The sequence below is a fragment of the Lagopus leucura genome, unplaced genomic scaffold (genome assembly GCF_019238085.1).
Source record: "Lagopus leucura isolate 7727_CA_CO unplaced genomic scaffold, USGS_WTPT01 Super-Scaffold_100015, whole genome shotgun sequence".
Classification (NCBI taxonomy): Eukaryota; Metazoa; Chordata; class Aves; order Galliformes; family Phasianidae; genus Lagopus; species Lagopus leucura.
Window position 1 is genome coordinate 6,697,390 of NW_024962269.1, and position 22,568 is coordinate 6,719,957.

General features: G+C 36.9%; 1 long non-coding RNA gene across 1 annotated transcript in view; it reads left to right on the plus strand.

Moving 5' to 3' along the window:
* Positions 1-19,522, plus strand: part of LOC122182634 — a 76,810-nt gene extending 57,288 nt beyond the window's left edge. The window contains exons 2-3 of the long non-coding RNA XR_006179892.1: positions 7,855-8,038; positions 19,462-19,522. This is a non-coding gene — a long non-coding RNA (uncharacterized LOC122182634). The remainder of the gene's footprint in view (positions 1-7,854; positions 8,039-19,461) is intronic.
* The last annotated feature ends 3,046 nt before the right edge of the window (positions 19,523-22,568 follow it).

The following is a 22,568-nucleotide window of genomic DNA, read 5'->3' on the forward strand; positions in this document are numbered from 1 at the left end:
AAATAGACCTCCAGGTCCTCAACTCAACTCAAAAACAAACAAACAAAAAAACAAAAACAAAACAAAAAAAAACAAACAAACAAAAAACACCAAATAAACAAATAAACAAAAAAAACCCCAAACAAACAACTTAATAAAATAGCAAACAGGAATTTAATTGGTAATCAGTTAACTAAAGAATATTAATTGCCAATTATCTGGAGGTAAATTCTGTCAGTTCCAAATGACTTATGAAATAAGATTTATGCTTTTGAATATCACAGATTCTATTGAAAAATTGAACAAAAATCAGTCTATGGATTTGAAAAAAATCTCTAATTATTCAGAAAATCATGACATGGGTAATATAAGGAGCATAAAAGTACTCAGTACCTTATTGATTAAAAACTTATATCCAATAGAATGGAACTTATGCCTGAGTGATGAACATTGCAGTATTTTTTTGTTTGCTTATTTTTCAAACATATCTTTCTGGAGTTAAATGTCCCAGTAAAAGGGATGAAAGTGGTGTATGGCAAGCATTATAAAGTTCTTTACTTGCAGAGTAGTGATTGCTGTTCTAAATGATTGGGACCATTTCCAATGAGTTCAGCCCATCTTACTGCTGAATTTCATTGTCCTAAATAAGGAATGGCTGGAACTGCAGAGATAAAGGCATTGAAATAAATGTTATTAAAGCACTTTCAGAGCTCCTAGTAAACTAATTTACATGCAGCAGCTGTGGGGCCAACTGAAACAGTAATTGACCCCAGTGCCCCCTTCTGGTTGTTCAAGGTGGAGTAATCTAAGGGGAAGCCATTCATCTCTGTACCATAGTAGTAGGTGACTGCAGAGTAATTACAGAGAATTCAGGTTTAGATTTATAAAGATTTGTCACTAGCCAGTGGATATCATTGGGCTCAATAAAACCAGCAAGCTTATAATTAGACAGAACTATCTAACAGTAACCTCATTTAAAAATGCAAATAATAAAAATATCTACTATAACATCAAAAAAGTCTTTCAGTATTAGAAATTTGAGTTGTAGAGAAGAGCGCTGATCTTGAAAAGCTTGATGCCAATTATGTGCTTCACTGAATTAAAATGAACTCATGTTATTAATAAGACTCAAATGATCTAGTCTGCTAGTCCAGCCTTTCGCCATCTCATACTTTCATTAGGAATGAACTTTTCAATTAAGGAATGTCTTCCAAAAGTTAGTACTGAGTTCTGACAAAATTAAGTTTTCTGGGCTGTGATTCAGTCACATCAAGTTAAGTAATACAGAACAATCTTGCAGAATTTGACATTGTGACATGTCATTCTCTCATACTGCATCATAGGTCCTTTCACATTAAGTGATCATACTGTTCAGACCGTTGACAGTGAAAAATAGATCCAGCTGAGTAGTGAATTTTAGGAGGATAAAGTGCTGAAATAAGCCAGTCAAATACAAAGCATAACACCTATCAAAGGCAATATTGAAATCTGTTAATTGAAATGCAGCTGTCAGAGCTACTCTGCTAGCCAGAAGAAATGGGTAGAAGGAAAATATTAAAGAAAGCTTTTTTTTTTTTTTTTTTTTTTAAATGGTTCAAAGAGCATTTTCTCATCGGAATCCTTTATTCTAATAATCCCAAGGAATTCCCGTTCATTCACTTCTGAATATGGGGCACTTGAGACACTTTTAGATTTTGAAGGGGATGCTTGTATTGTGATTATCAAGGTTGGGAATTAGGAGGTGAGAGTTCTGTGGCTAATTTTGTACTGGAGCTTTTGTTTGACCTTGAACAAAATTTCAAGGGATTTATACATTTGTCAGGCTAGGTGCTGCACTCCTCATTACTTTTAACGTCCGCTTCTTATTAGTGTCCTTTGATATTACATGCCGAAGTTGGTGACAGTTGATTAAATGGATAAGATCCCATTGACCTGGGAATTGCTTCAGTTCTAACTAATCTATTGAAACAAGAACAATTAAAGATGTAGTTACTTTATTACATACAGTTATGCCCATATCAGCCCTGATGATTAAGTAATTGTAAACATTGGGTGGAAATGCTGTAGTGTTTAAAAAGAGCTTCTCTCTTCAGAATGACTCTGTGGAAACAGCTGCATTTTTTTTTTCTCCTAAAGTGAGGCAGACATAGTTTGGGTTAGTAAAATTAGTGCACAATATCTACTGAAGTATTAAAAAAAAAAAAAAAAAATAGTGTTCCTGGTAGTGCCTTCTATGAGTTATGTTGCCTTAAAGCACACTCAAGAAAGTCAAGAAGTCAAATGAAAGGCTAATTTCTTTTTCATTTGAATACTTAACTTTTTAAGCATTTTTATTTTCTTTACTAATTTTGTTCTGTCAGAAAAAGTTAAAGACTTCAGAAAATACTCAGGTATTCTTTTAATGGTAAGAGAAAAATGCAAACACTAGGATTGTTGTTGTATTTTCCATTTTTACAAAATATTGTTTGGGTTTAGCCTTTGTTATCTATTAATTAAACTTATGTTGGGGAGCATATTTCAGGAATTTTTGGAAATTAGGTCTTTCAGTGGGGAGATGAACCAAGGGTATTCTGGGTAATGGAGCATGGATACTAGATTTGAAGGGATGCTAAAGCTGTGGAAAGTGTGTTCTAAAGACCACAAAACAGAAGCTACTTTGCTCTCTGGAATTATCAGTGGGATGTAAAATTCCAAAACAGTTCCCCCCCCCCGCAGAAGAGGGAGGAGGACCAAGACAGCGCAAATCTGTAAATGGGAACTAAAAGACTTGTCTCTCTCTCTGGTTAACTTTGATCAAAGACAAGAACACAAACTTACAGAAAGTGTCCTGGAATAGGGAAGTTTCTTATTGAGAGCTCAGGAAAATTGTGCAATGTGAATAGCTGAAGTGATTGCTCTGGGTTTATTACTGTGGAGCAGTCCCTTCAGAAGCACACACTTTTACTGTTGAAAATCCCTGATGGCATTATGAGATTGTCATCTATTTAGAATTGGAAATTGTCCCCTATTTTTCTTACAATTCAAAACGTAATTGGTTTCTTTAAATGTTGCCTTCTACTGCTGCACATGGAACAAACTCAAAGCATTTCGTGAACCAGCTGTTTCTTTTCCCAGCTCTACTCTTACAGGTGCAATTAAGTTATTGTCCTTTAAATCATTTGTATGGTCTACTGAACCACTGACTACCTTTTCTGTCTCTTACATGTCAATGCTTTGGTTCTGAAAAGATCTCCAGCAGGTGTAAGAATAATATTTGGCTTAATCTTCTCTTTATTAGCGATACAAACAGCTTTTGGCAGATAGTAGATGGTGGAAAGTTGTGTAATTGCACAGGCGTTTGCTTTCCTTAATTTTTTGCTTTTTCTTAATTTCTTATATTAAATACACAGAACACAGAAAATGCATGTTATTTGAGTGAGCAGTTATGTCTCACTTAAAATGACAAGTTCAGCTGTATTACATGTGGCTACAACTGCTCTTTGCTTATGAAGCTCCAGATGGCACTTTGAGGTTAACGTCATTGCAAGAACTTTAACACAGGGTGACAAAAGAGAAAAAAGGATAGTGGAAGACCAACTGAATGACAGTTTCTCTGGGCATCATGCTGTGATAGAATGCTCTAGTAAAATGATTCCCTGAACTGTTTTATTTATTTGGACATGGAAAAACTAAACAATTCATAACCAAGTATCAGTCACCTCAGGCTAGAATTTACTGGGACTTAGTGCAAACTTGTTAGAGGTTTGGAAAATCTCAGAAGGGAAAGTGATGGAGAAGTTTTGGAAAACTTGCCTCAGAGGAAAAAATATAAGTAATAAATGCCCAGCATTGGCTTTTTTCCTTCAATTCTTTATGGATTTTACTGATTCCATCTGTGTCTTCATACAACAGATTTTTCACCTGCATTTCATTTCATATATTTTCCCAGACCTTGTTTATTTACCTGACTACACTATTTGACGTTCATATTTTCATTTTTGTCTCTTTCATTTCCCCAGCCTTACTATTAGATGTCATAATAAGAATTTATTCAACAGCACTTTGTCTCACCCTTACCTCTTCCAGTTTTTGCTGTAGTCTCTCTACTAAGCAAGTCTACTTGCTCCTGACTAGTTCCATTTTTTTCTCCATCTTTCGTTTGAGCCAAATGTTCCAGGTGTTTGTCTGTCTGTTCTCCACCCTTCTCCAGTCTCTTTTTCACTCTTTAGGCCCCTTCTTCCAGTCTATTTTCCGTAAGGATTGAGTTTGGGAGCTGCTTCCTCTGTATGGCTTGGACTAAGTAAGGAGAATGCTGAAAAAGCAGAAAGTTCTCTGGAGTTCAGGTTCCTAGCCATTGATTTAGATCTGAGCTGCAATTGCAAAGAATGACTTTCTTAGGCCTCTGGCGCATATTCAGTACTGACAGAGAGAATGGGCAGCACAGCAGCTGAAGTCCCAGTAATACCGGCTGTGCGCAAGCCAGAAAGAATGTGAGTTGACAATATGTGGCTTTTCAGTGAGAGAGCAAAAGACTCAAGTTCTCTGCCAACCTGCAAAACCTCATTCTAATGCATAGAATTTCATAAAGGAAATCTTCAGAATCTTTTAACATTATAAAATACTGCTCTTTCTACTAGCCTTTTTCTTAGGAATGGATGATTCAGGCCAAGACAAACATATAGGCACAGATAGGCAGAGCTTTTTGACTGGTGTATGTTACTGAAAATAGGATTTTCAGCTGAGGCACTGCTTCAGACTTAATTGAATAATATTCTATGAATGAAAGGTTTTCCTTTCTGGGTGTATATTTATTAACTTTTGTACTTTCAATAGATTTTCCTTAATGTTTGCCATTCATTTCGTCTTTCGTAATATTATCGTTCAGTTGGCAAGCAGAGATGTGAGAACATCTGGCATTTGCAGTGAAGTCTTCATAGTTGCGTTACTCCACTGTGCATAACTTATGTTCTTGTTGAGGCTTCATATTATTCTTCAGAAAATGAACTAAAATTCCAAATATAAGTTCATATGTATTGTCAATAAATTTTACAAGTAAGAATATTATTTTGATTTACTTGCATTTGAAGTGGATTGAACAAAGATCATCTTAGGTGATGTAAATAAGTCTGTCGCAGATTGAATTATTACAGTCCTGTCACTGATCCATTTGGAATCCAATAGAGAAAACTTAGTTATGAGGGACCCTTTGAGGAAGAATTGTACATGTTGTGGGAGTAACTCAACATGATTCTTAGATTGCTAAGCTTACTATTAAAATTACTCCAGTTTTCAAAGCAGTGCAACTTCAACTTTTCCAGACATGCAAAAGCTTATACTGGAGACATCCTTTTATTTGAATGTTAGGATTTTTATAGCACCTTGATTCGTAATTGCCAGTTTCTTGTTCAGCAAGATAGCTTTTCTAAAATGATAGTAATATTTCTAATGCAGGTTTTATCTACTAAATACACTGGGAGCCATGGGTGGTGGGTTTTTTTTATTTTTGTGTTTTTTTAGAGTGGTTCTGGAGATCTGATAAACAAATAGAAACACACCGTCACCTATTGTGACTTCTAAGAAACAAGGAATATTGAATTCACTCCTAGATGTCTGGCCTTTGTGAATATAGTACTGTGCTTTGCACTTCTTTGTACCTGGTACTGGTATTTAGCTTAGGCACTCTGTAGGCTTTCACTCTGCCAAAATGACCTTAACATGGACAATAAAGTTTATTGAAAGCGACTGACCATTTTGACAATCTATTATCTGGCAAGATGTTGAAGGAATGTGGGAGGGAATGTGGAGCTTGTAATAGTTCAGTATTCTTATACCAATAAATAAATGATTTTTATAACTTAATTTCCATCCTAGAATGCATGTGTGATTAATATAAGTCATTAAATACTTAATCCACAACTGTGCTCTTTCTTGTTCTTTATATCCACACACTCAAGCACATCTCTGGGGAAAAAACAGTTCGTATAACTTGTGCTTCTTTCTTTCCTTTGCTTTGTTTTTGGTAAAAATATGAAAGTCTAAGTTCATAGAAATGGTTTTGTTGCTGTCCAGATATCAGTAAAATGTAATTTTTCAGATTTAAATGTTATTACATTGTGATCAAAATTCCAGAAAAGGAGATATGTTTTGTCCTGTCTACATACTGGATTTTCCTGTTACCTTAGTGTGCCTTTAACAGTACTTTAAGTGGGAAATAATTATGAAGAAGCATTGTCTGTTATATTATTTTCTAATGCTACAGACAGGTTTGTAAGTGGCAAAAACTTTCTGTGATCTTTTCGTTATGTAGAAATGATTTTGGAAAGATGTTAACAGAGAACGGGGAGCACATTTGTATCAACTGTTTCATATTTAATGTTTGTCGTTTAGGAGAGGTCACCCATGCAGACTGCAACAGCGAAAATGCTGCATTTATTTTCTTTCAAATATTTGAACTTCAATAGCAAATGTCTGATGTCTTAGATGCCTTAGTAAACTACTGCTTGATTCAGTGAAGTCTGTCACTCGCTGCAGTCCTTACTGACTGTTGTTTTGTGTAGGTTTTTTATTTGTAGGTGTGTCCCACTTTAGTGGGATAGGTATATGAATAAACCTGAGAGAGAACAGAGAATATATTTGCAGTTATTTGTAATAAAAATATTTCAGCATTTGTTGTGTCGAAGGTACTGAATGGAATTGTCTGGAAAGAAATTGATTACTGACAAAACATTGCATGATCATCCATTCTTTTTTCTTTATCATTTGTTTGAAATTATTTGAATGTAACTAGGACTATCTATTTTTTATCTATGGCCTTTGATGACTCTTTAGCCATGAAAATAACATTTATTTGTTTCCACTTTGCTAGTGAAATATCTTCTAAAGCCCAACATAAAACTTTCCCTTAGTCAGATTTGTTTTTTATTATTTAAGAGAATTTTCTGTAGTTTGACTTGGGCAATGGGCAGATCCATGTGCTGTTTCTATTCTGAAATTAGAAGTTTATAAGAGAAGTGTGCATATTGCCATGTAAGTCTGGATTGCAGTTTTGTGTGGTACAGGACGGCCAGGCTTTCATCGTAGTGTACAAACATAGAGGCAGTCGCTGAGGTAGTTTCATGTGTTCTGTTAGATGGGCAGCGCCCTTGGGTGTGTTCATATTCTGATGTACCTAGCAGAAAATAAACATTAGATTGCATTTTTTTCACTTAGGGAAAAGCAGTGTTATCTTTTATGAGGTAAAATCAGGCACAGTTGTAATGAAATAACAGAAAAACTTAGCTTCTTCCACAGTGAATCATAGAATGACCTGGGTTCAAAATGACCACAATGACCATCTAGTTTCAATCCCCTGCTGTGTGCAGGGTCACCGACCACCAGACCAGGCTGCCCAGAGCCACATCCAGCCTGGCCTTGAATGCCTCCAGGGATGGGGCATCCACAGCCTCCTTGGGAAACCTGTTCCAGTGCATCACCATGCCTCTGAAGTGTGTCTGTTCTCTATCTCTCTGCTAAACTTACTTCAAAATATAATACAATCAAGCAATTAAGGGGAAAAAAAAAAAGAAAAAAAAAAAAAGGATGAGAATGAAGAGTTTCTCCCTCACTTTTATATAAATAGGTGTTATAGAGCAAAGGGCTATTTGTTCTGCATGTATTTATTTATTTTGATGCCTTGAATAATGAGAACACATCTTTATTCACTTTTCACTAATAAACCAACATCTAACCTCTCTAGTTTCTGGTGGGTGCTTGAAAGAAGGATTTTAAAAACTCACTTTTTTTTTTTTTTGCTGATGAAGCTCAATTAAATGACTGTTCATAAAGCAAATGCAAGAAAGAAGTAAATGTATCCACAGCAAATTAAAAATTTCATTTTTTTGTTTTTTCGTTTTGTAGCGTTTGCGCTCAGCAAAATCCCAGCAGAATGAGTTATCAGAAAATGGATGAAAGAGTGCCCTCCAGAGGCAGAATTCCACTGAATAAAACTCCAAGATACGGGGAAGAGGAATTGGAGAACGTAAACATTACGGCCGTAGCTAGAAAAGTTGGCTTTGCTCAACATTCACATAAATACAAACAAGTAAGTACAGCCTGAAAGTTAAAGAAACTCCTTTAGGCAGAAAAATCTTTGAATACTGTGATTTTAAATGAAGTAATTTTTATAAGTATTGAATCTGAATGCCAAAGCAGACTTGATCTGCATAAAATGCAGCCAGAGGATCTCCTGATAAATTCTAAGTAAGGCTTAATGGAATTGTACCTTGATGCAGAAACCTTTGGCATATGGCATTTAAATAAAAACATTGCCAAGGAACTGAACTGCATGTGTTATGGAATGCTTTGTTATTTGGCAACCTTGAAAAGCAGGTGTGAAAAACATGTCTGAGTTCATCTAAAACAGGCATTAGCCAGTATTTTGCTTTTTGTTTTAATTGATTTTGCAGAAAAAGAAACTGAACTTTGGGGGTGTTGGACTGTAAATCAACTCAGGTCACTTCCATAAACAATTATAAATATGAGCTGTTATGTTTGAAGCAAGTAAGACATTTAAAAACATAGGATTTTATTTAGATATGTTAGGAATCAGTACTCAGCATTCTTTTGAAATTTCAGTCTTTTTAATTTTTGTGCTGACACATGCTTTTTTCAGTAAAGTCACAAATATATTTATTTTGTTCAACTTTTAACCAATTTGGCAAGGGAGAAAAGGGAGTTTTCAGCTAAAGCCATAAATCTGCTTTCTATAGCAGTGAACAATTACAGCTTTTGTTTATTTATTTTGATTGGCAAATGGAGGAGCAGGTAAATTATTAATAACAGTTGCACAAAAAGTGCTGTTTTCCTTGTGGTACGTGTGCTTAACAGTACAGATTTGTGCTTTTCAGTTTGAAGAATGGCAGACTATAATCTTGTACTCAGTGATGTGAAACAACTTCAAGTCTTTGCTCTTTAAAACATCTATTTTGAAAGTCCAGTGGCACAGAACATAAGTTTTCAGTCTCCTGAGTACCCTGAACCCAGTCTTTGTTCTTTGTTTTTCTTCGTAGTTGTTGCTATATCAAACCAGTGCGAGCTCAATGAGATGTGCTAATAAATTGCTGATAAAGTCACTGAAAGTAGAAAGTGACAGATTATTTGATTTCTTGCAGTCCATTTTACATTAAAAGTGTCATTTGCAGGTCTAAGGGAATATTTTTTTTTCCACAAGGTGTTCATATTTTATTTGTTTCCTTTGAGATACCTATTTGTTTTTTATAGTCTATTTGCATTTGCCATGAAGAGGCACTTTCCCTATGCCAGAGTCAATCAGTGATTATTCTAAAGGTATCACTCTGCCAGCATTAAACCTACATGTAGGAAGAGTACAAAACAGTCTGTTCTGATAGGTACAGTGGATGATCTAGTTCTTGAAGAACTTCAGCTTTTTTGTGTTTGCTTTGTAACAGTCATTTGTTTTGAAAATCTTTTTGACCTCATTCTTATCTGTTGTAATTAAAAGTGAGATAACAATGCAGAATATATCTTCTCTGCATGCTTTCCTGTGCAACTGCAGCATTTGTATTGATTTAGATCCCTTAGGAGTATAGACATGGGATACTCATCAAGCAGATTTACCTTAAGGTGCATATTGGCATTTCCCAAAGTGCTTTGTGTCCATTCTTGTGTAATAGGAAAGGTGTTGATCATCTGCATTGTTAAGATACACAGTCACAGCTTAATCACTTAACCTAACACTTTCTCTGGGAATTGTGAGCTCTATTGCTGAGTGTCAGTGCTGTAATGTGTTTCTACTCTTGACAGAGAAATCAGCATCCTGATTCTGCCAGTCTTATGGTTCTTTTTTTTTGTTTTTGTTTTTAAGTTCTGTTCAGAGTAGAATTTCGTATGAAGTAGTACACAGCTGCAGATTCTTAACAGGTTTTAGTGCTGTATTTTTTGTCAAGCTTGCCCTTCACCTACTCTATATGCTAGCTTCTCTGAGAAGGGAGTGAACTTTCTACTGCTAAGCGAGTTACGTGCACAGATGATCTATCTGCAGATTTCTGATGAAAAGTCAAATGACAATATGTCAGTTTCTGAGTCCTGGAGAAATTATTTCACATTACCCTGGCAGTGCTAATGGTTTACAATGCTCTTGGCCTGTAATGGGCTGTTTGCCTTAAACAGCTTTGACAGTTTTGCTGAACTTAACATGTACTCAGCTAAGAGATGATCTTTCTTTGCTACATTACTTGCCATTTGAATAGGTCACATTTTGATGAGATGTGTTTGTTCTGCTGACTGTGAAACCACTGTATAAATCTTTCTTTATGCTTTCGTACTTCTTGAAAGATTCAATGTATTATTCTGAGAGCAAATATCTAATTATTTGCTGCTGGAAGCCATGTAAGAAAACTTCTCTATATTTCTGAAGTTCCTTGGGGACATCTGCCATGGCAAGCTTACACCCAAAATGAAAAATGGGAAGTGATTTCATTCCATCGTCTTGTTGAATGAGAGTCTGGCTTTGTGAAAAGACCAAAATAGTGAAGGCAGATTGCCAAGGGGGGAGGCCTTTACTAGCTCTTTGAAGGTTATGTATTCTGGCTGAGAAAGTGAAGATCTAGTCAATACATTGGCTTGTTTGTGTTATATCCAGTTCTGGAGGAGAGCACTCCTTGGAGTTATTGATACTATATCAAGTGTAGTGGTACTTCTCTACCTCTCAGACACAAACCTTCTGAGATCTTGCCTGGTGAACTGATTCTTCCTATAATGTTATGTTTTCCATTGATAAGCTTCTAAACTGAGCTATTTACTGAGCCTCCAAGATGAAAGATGAAGCTACTTAATGGAGCAAAAAATATTCAGAAGGAAAAGCACTGCAGGTTACATATTTGTAGGGCTGCAAGGAAGAGGTATTGGTGAATTTTCCACTGGCAAGTTTCTGCAGGATTTTGAAATCTCTTACCAGGGTCTTCAGATAGTAGACCTTGGTTCTGACAGTAGAGGACAGATAAATTAGGGGGTGGATTTTACCTAATATCTGTAATTTTAACATCTGCACCCCTGTTCTAGGATCCCTGAATGTAGTTTAAGACCTCCAAATGTTTGTGCAGAGCAAAACAATGTATGGTTAAGAACTGGTACTGTGAAGTAAAGTTTTTCTAAAGATTAGGCTGACTTTTCAAGTGCAGAAGGTTTTTAAGTTTCCCTTGGAGCTGCAGCAAAGTGATCTGAAGCTGTCCTAACAACACTGAGCTCCAGAGCAGTAGAATTTCTGTTTTCCATTTTGAAGGTTATCTTAACTGGATACCACCATACTGTGAATTTGTATGATCAGGAGTAGCACAGCTTGAACATTCTGCACAAGTAAAGGTAATGGAATACTTTAACACTCAAGGAAAGGTTAATGAACAAGGTAATAAAGAATTCTACAACAAATATATGGAAACTGTTGCCTGAGTTACTAGCTGAGTTCATGAAAAATCTGCCTTCATCTCTCCTCCAGTTTGCAAAACCACTTAGGAATCGTAGTTTTTTGTTTTTGAAATGCATGTAAAACCGATATCCAGAGTCTTTTATATGCAAGCAAAGCAGCTGAGCATAACAGGCCCATTGTCTGAGCATCTGAACAAGACCCATAAAGTAGCTTATGAATATGAAGCTAACTCTATTCTACCTCTCAATTGGATCTGAGAGGAAATTGTCTGAAACTGGGCCTTCTGCCATCAGTGCTCATGTCTGAAAAATGTTAACAGACATTCTGGTTATCGTTTGTAATACTTGCCCTTATGCCACGTGTTTGGTGTCATGTGGAAACTTCCTTGCTTATGGTGGAAACCAGATCTTTCCTGGCTTTGCCATGAATTCTATGACATATGAATTCTATGACAATGCCCCCAGAGCTGATAATGTATTAGGGATAAATTTTGTTAACTTCTTCCCAAACTTTCATTTTCTTTCTTAAATATAATGGATGGATTTAATTGCAATAATGAAATACCGTTGCTGGAAGTTACAGTGGAAGTATCATGCATTTTTTCATGTGGCTCCTGAATATGTTTAATTCTACATGCATGGAGAAGGAACTAGGAACACTAGAGAGAAGCCAGAAAAACTTGAAAAGAGCCAGATTTTTTTGTGGGTAAATAAAGCACCTTTCTTTCCACTTCTTCTACATCCCTAATGATCCGATATCTGCTGTACCAAGCAGATAGTCTGCGTGAGCTGATGAGTGCATTATTTATCTACATGTCCGTTCACAGTTCCGCACCTGTGTCAGTTTTGGTATGTACCTAGTTTTGACAGTGCCAGGTCACATGCTCTGCTCTTTTGGGATTTTTTATTCCGTATCTGTCTGGTATTTCAGCAGTTGTCAAGAGTATCAGTAACACTGGTGAGAGGCCATTTGATTGTTCCTTGATAAATAATTAATGAAGAATACATAACGTACTGGTATCCTGCTTTTGCTCCATTGAATGATATGGAGAGGACTTAAACGTAACAAGCATTAATTCATGGATGACTCAGCTGGATTTATTATTCATTTGAATTTTCAGAATTGTCCAGCATGCAAATGAATATTTCCATTCTGAAAATGTCTAGTGCCATTCATCTGTTTGTTTTAATTTCTTCTTTTTCTGGTACTGCTCAACATTCTTTTATAACAAAGCTATCCCACAGCTTACTTTTTCATGTCTAAGATCAGGGAAAGGTGAGCCATTCAACAGAGATATAATATATTTGTTTATTTTTCAGTTTACTGAGTTCATCTACCGTCATCTCCATGAGCATTAAATTTCAGTAAGTGAAAAAGATTGCAAAAAATATTGAGTTTAGTAGGGAAAATGTTAGAGCAAAGCAGTCGTAAAATCACTTGCACCATAGCTAATAAGGATGCCCTTGGAAGTGTTCTACAAAAGGGCTGTTTTAAGTTCAGCACCAGGTGTGCTATCACAAGTCATGCTGACTGCAGAGTGCTGGCCTATGTAAACTCTGCAGGCAAATGCTCAAAGTGCAAGGTCAAGCTATAGTTACCCGCTGCAGTGATTTGCAGCTACATCCATTGATTTCCTGGTGCACAAATGAGAGATGACATCAGATGAGCTTTGTGCTAGACTTGATTAAATTGGATGCTGCACCAGACAGAAAGGATTACAATGATGTTATAGGTTCTAAGAAAACATGTAGCACAGCTGTACCTCTGTCAGCTGAACCTGACAAAATTGTTCTGAGAAAAATCTTTAAAGGTAACGACTCACTCTGGTCTGGTGTACTGGTGTACTACTAAGCTTGTACACCAAGCTTATGGTTGTTTAAAATATGACTTTGTGCTGCATATGTTTAGATAGAACGACGTGACTGATGTTATCTTTGAGATTTCAGATCTTACACTGATACATCTAATTTACATACGTGCAGTGCACCAAGTGCACATTCCTTTGTAGGTACTGTAAGCCAGCTACAGTACATGAATCTCTGCGTGTAATAGGATAGCATTTTATTCGTGTTGGAAGTAATGATTGTGTTATGTATTTCCGGCCCAAGGAGAAATAGCATGACTTCAGGCAACAGAAATTAACAGTATGAAACATTATTGTTTGTGATGTTGTTGATGTTTTAATTGCTGATCATTAATCTGTGTACTTCAGCTCTAATGTTGGTGGAATTATAATTAGTCCGGTGTGTTTTGCTGAAATTTAGAAAACAATCAGTCTGCCACTAATGATAGGGCATGTGGGACTCTGAAACTGAGTATCAAGTCAGTACTTTTGTTCCACTGTGCATATTTTATTAATACTGGTATATCTGGAGAAAATTGTGCTTGTCAGGAGAATAACTAAAACTAAAGAAAACTTACAGAAGTTAAAAACAAAGGAAACATTGCATGTTTGATTTATTTCCAATTAAATACAGTAATCACATCCTTATGTAGATAGTATCCAATTTAATCAAGTTAGTATCTTGCAGTTGGATATATGTATTTATGGAAATGTAAATAATGTCATTATATTTAGTTATAAGCATGACCTTCACACTTGTATATATGTGTGTCCAGTTAATTAGAAGTATGTATGCTCTATTTGTTGTTACTATTTTTATTCAGAAAAGATCAGATTCATCATGAATTGATACATGATAATGTCTGAGCACATTGTGTTCATGAAGTTTAAGAACTGTATGAATGTTTCAGAATTACTTACGTTGTAGATCCAAATCTAGCTCTGCTGATGGAGCAGACTTAAAACTTCTTTTAAGACATTTATGTCAAAAAAAAAAAAAAGATGACTGGTAAAGCCAGTCAAAAACAAAACCCTGTCCCAACATATTGCATTCCCTTGCATCAATACAAAAGGTGTGAATAATTGCACACTTGTTGGACTCTTGCACAACTTGTACAGATTTTCACCAGAGTAAGTTTGTGAGGGTCATAAAATCAGCTTTTACCATTTGGCCTTGTCTGCTGTAGCAGGGGAAGATGATTGGAGGCATCATGCCCAAGGAATGACTGTAAACTTCCCAAACTGAGTTGATGTGAATCCTGGCACCTTATTTCATTTTCTGTCTCATTAGCTGAAATCACCTGAAACGAGATTTAAATAAACCAAAAAGAGCCCTTCAGGAACTGTCTCCTGAGCATCCCACCAAGGGTTTTGCACACCATAACTACATTAGCTTCGACTGCATTTAGGTCACCCTGACACATTCCAGTTTTAAAGCATCTATAATCTGATCTGTCCCTGAGGTACTGCCAAATACTACAAAAGTGAGGACTGAATCATCCTCTAATGAGGCAGGGCCCAGTTCTCATTTGGCATAAATCAGTATCTAAATAATTTATCCTTGCTAAGAATCTGTCACCTCGTGTTTAAAGAATAAACTTATTTCCTAGTTAACACTGATCTGTAATATTCCATGAACCTACTTATTCCCCTAAAGTCTGTATTTGGGTATAGCACAGAAGTGAATACATGTTTATTCAGAAATTATTTGGTGCAAGTCTAAAACCAGATGTTGTTTCCACAGTAATCTCTAAAATCAATGATGACATTCCGGTTGCCAGCAGACAGCTGAATGTCAAGCTCTTAATGACTGAATTTTCAATAAGGCTCCATTTCAGCTCGGTTTCACATGTGATGGTTTTATAAATTACAAAAGTTTCATGACTGAATGAAATACAATTCTCATTACAGCTGTAGCGTGGGCGACATTTTGCATTTAATGTTATTTCACTTTGACCGTTGTTCTAATTGTGCTAACGTTACTGTATGATACATCATCTAATTTTAATATGAGTTTAAGAACTGGATTAAAACCTGGAATGCACTTTTACAACACAATTTAACTGCCAAGCTCTAAGGTATATTGATGATTATTGCCCGATTCTAAAATACTTTGCAGTAACTTAGTCTACAGGTCTTTTCCACCCTTGGTGATTCTACATGGGTTGCTCCAAAAGTAATGCCTCCTACTTATTTGCATGGAAACTACAATAGCTACAAAAAGCACACCAACGTTATTTTATAGAGCAAATTCTCAGCTACAAAACACTGTTTTTCAAAGTAGTCCCCACCATTAACTATGCATTTTCTCCAGCGATGAACAAGAGTTTGCATGCTCCGCTCATAAAAAAAATCTGCACCAGCAAAGGTGACCCACTGTTGCTGTCACCACAGCTGAAACACACCACCCTCTGCCTCAGTGTGCTCACATCCACTGTGTTCTCCATAAATGTTCAGCAAGCATTGACAAATGTCAATGATGCGATTTTTTTTCACATGGAGGAATTTAATGCTACCTCTCTGTTTCAGATATCTGCTACTATACCACCAACATCTCCCTCTGACATGATAAGCTAACATAATAAAATAAGGAGGCATTGCTTTTGGAGCAGTCCTCATAAATGTAAGCATCTTTGTGACTTGTGGAATGTGCCTAACTTTTAAACCTGGCTTAAAACAAGACAAGCCTATGCAAAACTCTTCCAGAATAGCGTAACACTTAGCTTGGCTTTTCTCTTCTGCCAAGCAAAGGTTTATAGCTGCAGAAAGATGTGATGAATTAAGCCAGTGGATACTTCATAAGATCTTCAAAAGAAAGAGAGAAAAGTCCTGCTACTTAAGAACCAGTTGTGTGATGAGTTTTTGTGAAACTCCCAGAAGGCATTTTGTTACAGCCAAAGAATTTTGCGTGGGAATTTGTCCAGACTTAGTCTGATGTGTTCTGGTTCAACGTGTCAAATGTGGGGAAAAGCAGTATTTTATATATATACTATGTGGCATATTTATTAAAAGCTGCCCCCAGTTGGTGTAGTGAGTTGGTTCTGAACTCTAAAGCAGATTGATTCTGGATAGCTCTTGAAATGAAAATTAATGTTGAACAAATCTTGACAGCTGTATGACTTCTGCTGGTATTGTTAAGACAGCACTCATTTCATTGTTTCATTCAGTATTATTATGCTGATTACCGGTCCTGCTGTATGTCTGTGCAACCCAATCAGTTTTTCCTTCATTGTTGAGTACATTTGTTGCATTTGTGTGAGATTACCCAGCTCCCTGAGCAATGAACGGTGGCATTTCTTGGCAGAATGTGCCATTACTTTGTAATAGGATGCTCTACAAAGCGCTGTGCCATGCTGCACCCAACTGTGCTCTAAATCAGCATAAGTCCTTACGCTTTTATTTCTTTACTTTTTTTACACCTTGTCTTGGAAGCATTAGATGCAAACAGCTTTTTGGCTTGCCTGCATGCCTCAAGGTGAAAGTAAAACAATTCTGGTGCCAAAATGGCTAAATAATCAGAAAGAGAAACTCCCTGAATGGAGAAAGGGAGTTGGCTTGGAGAAACAGGGAAATGAGCAAAGGAAAAGAGGAAAGTAGAGCACTGAAGAGGAAAAAATATTTCTTAATTACTCTATGAATTTTCTCCTGTAATTCTTAGATCTCATCCTAATTAAAGTAATTGGCATGTAGCCGTATGATACAGATGGAATTCAGACACATTCTGTACTGGGCAAATAGGGCTTAAATTTACATTTGCTCGTTAGCTTGCAAAAGAGGCTTTTTTTCCTTTCTTTCTTTTGTCTTTCATGGTTTGCAAAAGGAAGAGTGGGATTAAATGGCTGCTAAGAAAGAGGGGACATGGAAATGCTGATCTCTGTATACTTCTTCAAGCATAACTTGACACTTATGTTCACCTTGCATTCAGAAGGAGTGTGAGCCTCTGCGGGAATGTCCCTATCAAATCCTCAGGATGTTTTACAGATTATGTGTTTATGGGAGATTCTTTATGATTTAGACAGGAGCTATAGCCATCAGGAGCTAATCTTAATGCTTTTGAAATTGGTGGTGTGATACTGGATGAGAAGCTGACCTCTCCCTCTGCTCTTCTTCTACTCAGTGAATTCTCATCAACTTTTGGGTTTACAAGGTTAAAGCACTGTGAAGGAAAATAGGTTTACAAGAGAATTTAGCTTCCAGTTCTGGAGAAAAAGGAGCATGTGGTAAGTCTTGTAGAGACCTTAAAGCATATGACTTAATCAAATGGATCATGAAGGCCAAGTACTTTCTCACTGGTTCCCTACAGATCACAGCTCTCTAAGTCTAATCTTCTGCGTCTGGAGACTCTATTCGTGCATCTTCTGATTTTTTTTGAGAAAAGCCAAGATTAGTTCAGTATAGTTAAAAACAGGTTTGGCTACCAGTGCCACTGGAGAAGTCACAAAAGTGTCTGAATGATTAGACTGAGGTTGGTCCAGATCACGTGGAGAACAGCTCCATAAGCTGTTGAAACATCCGAAGGGAAGGGGCAGAATAAAAATCAGAGAATATAAATCAGAGACTACCATTTGGACCCTGATTCCAAGTGGGGTCTTTAAGACTGGGCTGCAAGTCTTCATATGCAGATTTCAGCTCAAGCACTATAAAGATTGCACAAATTTCACTGATTTCAAAATGAACTGTGACTTCTATCCACATCTGAGAATCAGAACACTCCTGTAAAGATGGAATATAAAGAGGAGAGATTAGTTGCCTTAGTAATTTGTTTCCATATCTGTAAAGCTGGAATAGTAATAGGTATTGTCTTCAGTCTTTTTGTGGGGAAAAAAATCCAGCTTCTTGAGGCTATAGGATCTGTATTATCTCTCAGAAACACAGGTCTGTCTTCACAATAGAGAAAAAATGAGGAGTTATAAGAATAAATGGAATTCCTATTCAGAATGCTATGCACAGTCTCAGGGTTTATAGTTCCCTAATTCTCTTGTTCACAGTCTAAGGATCACAGTGAGTGAGACACGCAGAAACCATTAGGGAGGATGGAAAACCTTGACTTTCCCTGAGAGGAAAAAAAAAATTAGTTCTCCTGACTACTTTAGGTTTTAGTGTGTTCCAATGACGTGTAAATAGCGCACAATCAGTGGTGTGTCAGTGTCAGAGTATTCAAAGATTGCTCTGCAGTGTTAGCTTCTAATCTTGTGGGTATTTGGGTGGATGTCATTGAAATGCCACTGATTAATGGGCTGCAGTGGCTTTGAGTCTGTTATTCAATGTCTTAAGTTTTGAGGTTTGAATTTTCTTTGTTTACCAGTGGAAGAGCTTGGAGTCAGTACAAGAAAGACATAGAGATTTTGGAAAGGGTCCAGAGGAGGGCGACTAAGATGATCAGGGGGCTGGAGCACCTCCCCTATGAGGACAGGCTGAGGGAGTTGGGCTTGTTCAGCCTGGAGAAGAGAAGGCTGCGGGGTGACCTCATTGCAGCCTATCAATACCTGAAGGGAACCTACACCCAGGAGGGGAGTAAACTCTTCAAAAGGGCTGATAACAGCAGGACTAGGGGAAATGGTTTTAAGTTGAAGGAGGGAAGATTTAGGTTGGATGTTAGGGGGAAGTTCTTTACTAGGAGAGTGGTTAGGCCCTGGAACGGGCTGCCCAGGGAGGTTGTGGATGCCCCGTCCTTGGATGTGTTTAAGGCCAGGTTGGACGGGGTCCTGGGCAACCTGATCTGAATGTGTATGTTTGGTGGCCCTGCTAGGCAGGGGGGTTGGAACTACATGATCCTTGGGGTCCCTTCCAACCCGGGTGATTCTGTGATTCTGTGATTCTGTGAGTCTCAAGGAGTGGCTGTTGTTGCGATGTTGTTGTTCAGGGGTGTTTGTGTTCTGGTAACAAGTGTCTTCTGTACGTTGGTATTTCTGTCTATGCTGGTGTGGCACTTCAGTCCCACGGGTTTTCTCTCAGTGATTGATGCAGTCTGCCTTGATAGGTTGAAGAAGGATAGTTAATTGCTGTTATAGCTGTTAACTGAACAGGAAGGTGTTGGAAGGCTTTCCACTGCCCTCAGTATTTTATTTATCTTCAGTTCCTGTGGTAAGGTTTTAATATTCCAGGGGCAAACATTCTTAGGTCATCTCTCCCCACAGGCTAAACAGAAAAATTGTGATTAAAAACACTGGTGAGTTTCCTGGTGAAAGACGACTGTTATCTCACAGATGACAATATCCCTTCCTTTCCTCTTTCACAGACGTAACCACAGCTGGGAGAACACATCAAATTCTTCGAAAGGACAAAGAATTTAAATGTGGGTGTGTTACTTCATTTCATCACATCACCTGAGCAGAGGGTGAAATCCCAGGACCTGCACTATTGTCTTTTTTCCTTGTCAGCCCTTCTGCCTTTGCAAGCAAATGTTAGCTTTCTCTTCTTCCAGTGAGTCGTTCTCAGACTTTCTCTGAACCTGTTGCAAGACCAAATGTGGGGAGTCATAGGGTAGGAGAGAAGCTAGCGCAAGCTTGCCAGCCCAGAATCATAGAATCTCACTTAGTATCACTGAGATCAGAAAAGACCTCTAAGATTATCTAGTACAGCTATCAACCCATCACCACCATGCCAACTGAACCACGTTTCACGTTCCACATCTACATATTTCTTGAAGCCTCCAGGGTTGATAGCTCCACAACTTTCCTGGGAAATTTTTCTTCATGTCCAACTTGAATCATCCCTGATGCAAACTACATTGCCTCTTATCCTGCTGCTAATTTCCTTGGAGAAGAGACTGACCCCAGCTCGATACAACCCCATTCACGTACTTGTAGAAAGTGATTATGTCTTCCCTGTCTCATAGTGGTGGGCACAAAGCTGAACACACTACTCAAGATACGGCTTCAACAGTAACGACAAGGGCAGTAAAAGCACAGTAGCATGGCTTGCCTCTGCTTATTGACCAATCTGCCAGAGATGAGATTGAGAAACTTGATTTATCTGTAGGTGTATAAAGCCAAACAGAGCTTGCTTTGGTATACTTGAAAGGAGGCTCAGCTCTCATGCTCTTCCCCATTTTCGTTGGGAACTGCAGCTCTGTTAGAATCTAGTACAGCAAACTTGATGCTTTAATAACAACTATGCCTATTCAACAAGCTACAAATTCTGATGATGATTAAATACCTCTACAAATATTGAAAGGCAGAAAGCTACATGTAAATCATTATGAAGTATCATCTCAGACTGTATGCTTCATTGTATGCATTAATAGCCTTTGTGGTGGAACAGGACCGATGGTGACTATTTGCGAAGGTCATATATGCTTTGTATAGGTTTAGTTATTTCATATGTCTGACTACTGGAAATGCAGATAAGCCTAAAATTTATGTGAATCAGTGGGATAAAGAGTTAGGTGTATTTTTAAAGTGTTTTTATGGAATGGAGCTGTATATGTAACTGAAGTTTTTCTTCTGGTCATGCTGCACAAATTTCTGTAATTACCTTAAAGGCGTCCTGTGTTGGCACTGAAGGCTGTTATTTTATTATAAGAAGCTTAAACTGAGTTAAATGGTAGTAACTCAAATGCTCCATGATACTTACAGAGAGTGGTTACTGACTCATTCATGATATGTTACCACTGAGTTCTTCTGCTTATGCATCTGAAGGTTTAAGAAAAGCCATGCTGTTTAAAAGACACAATTTCTTATTATGTGCAAAGTGACTATACAAAGTGGTGTAGGATGTTTTTTTTAAATATGCTGTCTTTATGGCACTTTGAGTTCTGAATATAAGCAGGAAAATACAAGATGAACAGATAGAGCTCTCTGCTTTGAGCTGCATTTCCTGTCATCCTTGTGCATGTCTGAAAGATCTGATGTTTTATGGGGGAGAAGTCATAATTTTTTTTAGGTTAGGAAAATAAGTCCAATGAATCCTACTAAAAGGCAGTCTCATGCTGGTGTCATTAATGGCCTCCCCTGAGAAACTGGCAAATTGATAAATTAAGCTTTCCGCCTGTGACAGCCTTTCATACACTCAGAATGTAGTCCTACTTTAGTCTTCAGCAGCATTAAATCAATCTACTATAGAAATACTTTTGCCTTCCTGCCTAGATATAAAATAGATCTAGAAACCTGGTGCATTAGTTCAAGCTGTGAGTCAATCTTTTGGAAATCAGAAGAGGCTTAAATTTTGTATTTATGTCGCAATGCATCCTTAATTGAGATATCTATACTGCTTCAAGGCTCTGTTCTTGAAAACCAATTAATATACATCACACTGGAACACAGTCTTTTTATTAAGAGTCAATTAAGGAAGATATAATGAGGCCAAGCTAGGTGAAGCTTTTAGTGTGTGTTATGCATAGTAGATCTTGAAAGATAGATGCAAACTTAAATTTGACTTTGAACTTGCTTTCATCTAGCAGTGAGAAAAATTCTATATGTGCCTGTTCTAACAAGGAGCTAATAATAATAATAAAAAACCTAATCAAACTGAAACATCCTTCTGTAAGAGATGAATTTTAGTTATGTCCCTTGTGAACACAGGGAAGTGATATTTTTCTTTCAAACTTTTTTTTTTTTTTAAAGGCTGATAGATTTTTTTCATTGACAGTTACTGGATGCTACTAATTTTTTTTCTGTTATCTTGGACATTATTTTAGCCAAACTGTCTTTATAAATGCCTAAAAACAAAACAGTTTCTTAGGACTGAAGTGCTATGTTGCTTTAAAAATGCAGAGTTAAACTTTGAAGACTTATGGTATTGCTTATTACTGTATCTTGTGATAACTACAGAGTTGAGATGATCCTACAAAACTGAAAATCTATTTTGTGTGAGGATGGCAATAGCAGCTTGTACTGGCTAATCCTAGTAGATAGGAAAACTTGTTAAATTTGGCTAAGCTTTTATTTAAAAAATTAGTTTAAGCAACAGCCTTTATGTTGAAAGTAATGCAATTGGTTGTGATGTCATTGAAGATTTTAGACAAAATGTGGCTGAAATAAACACAGGTTTATATATTATAATGTTTTACAATGTATATATTATCAGTGCAAGCTATAGTTAAGTAGAATATGAAAGAAGGATGATGAAAAGCTTTTAAAAAATAAGTGTAAGGAAAATTGCATAGGTCATTTTTGCAGAAAAGATCTTAAATTATATAATTGTTGTGGACACAATGAATCTGACAGCATCTTTGTTTATAAAAAAAGAGCTCAATTGTTCAGCACTTTGGATGCTGTTTTTCATATTTATAAAGGAAACTAACTTTGTGTCAAATTTTAAAAGATAAATATGATCCTTTTTTGAAGTTGAGTGAGACTATTTGTTCCCCACTGCTGCTACTAAGTGCTATTATTTTCATAACAA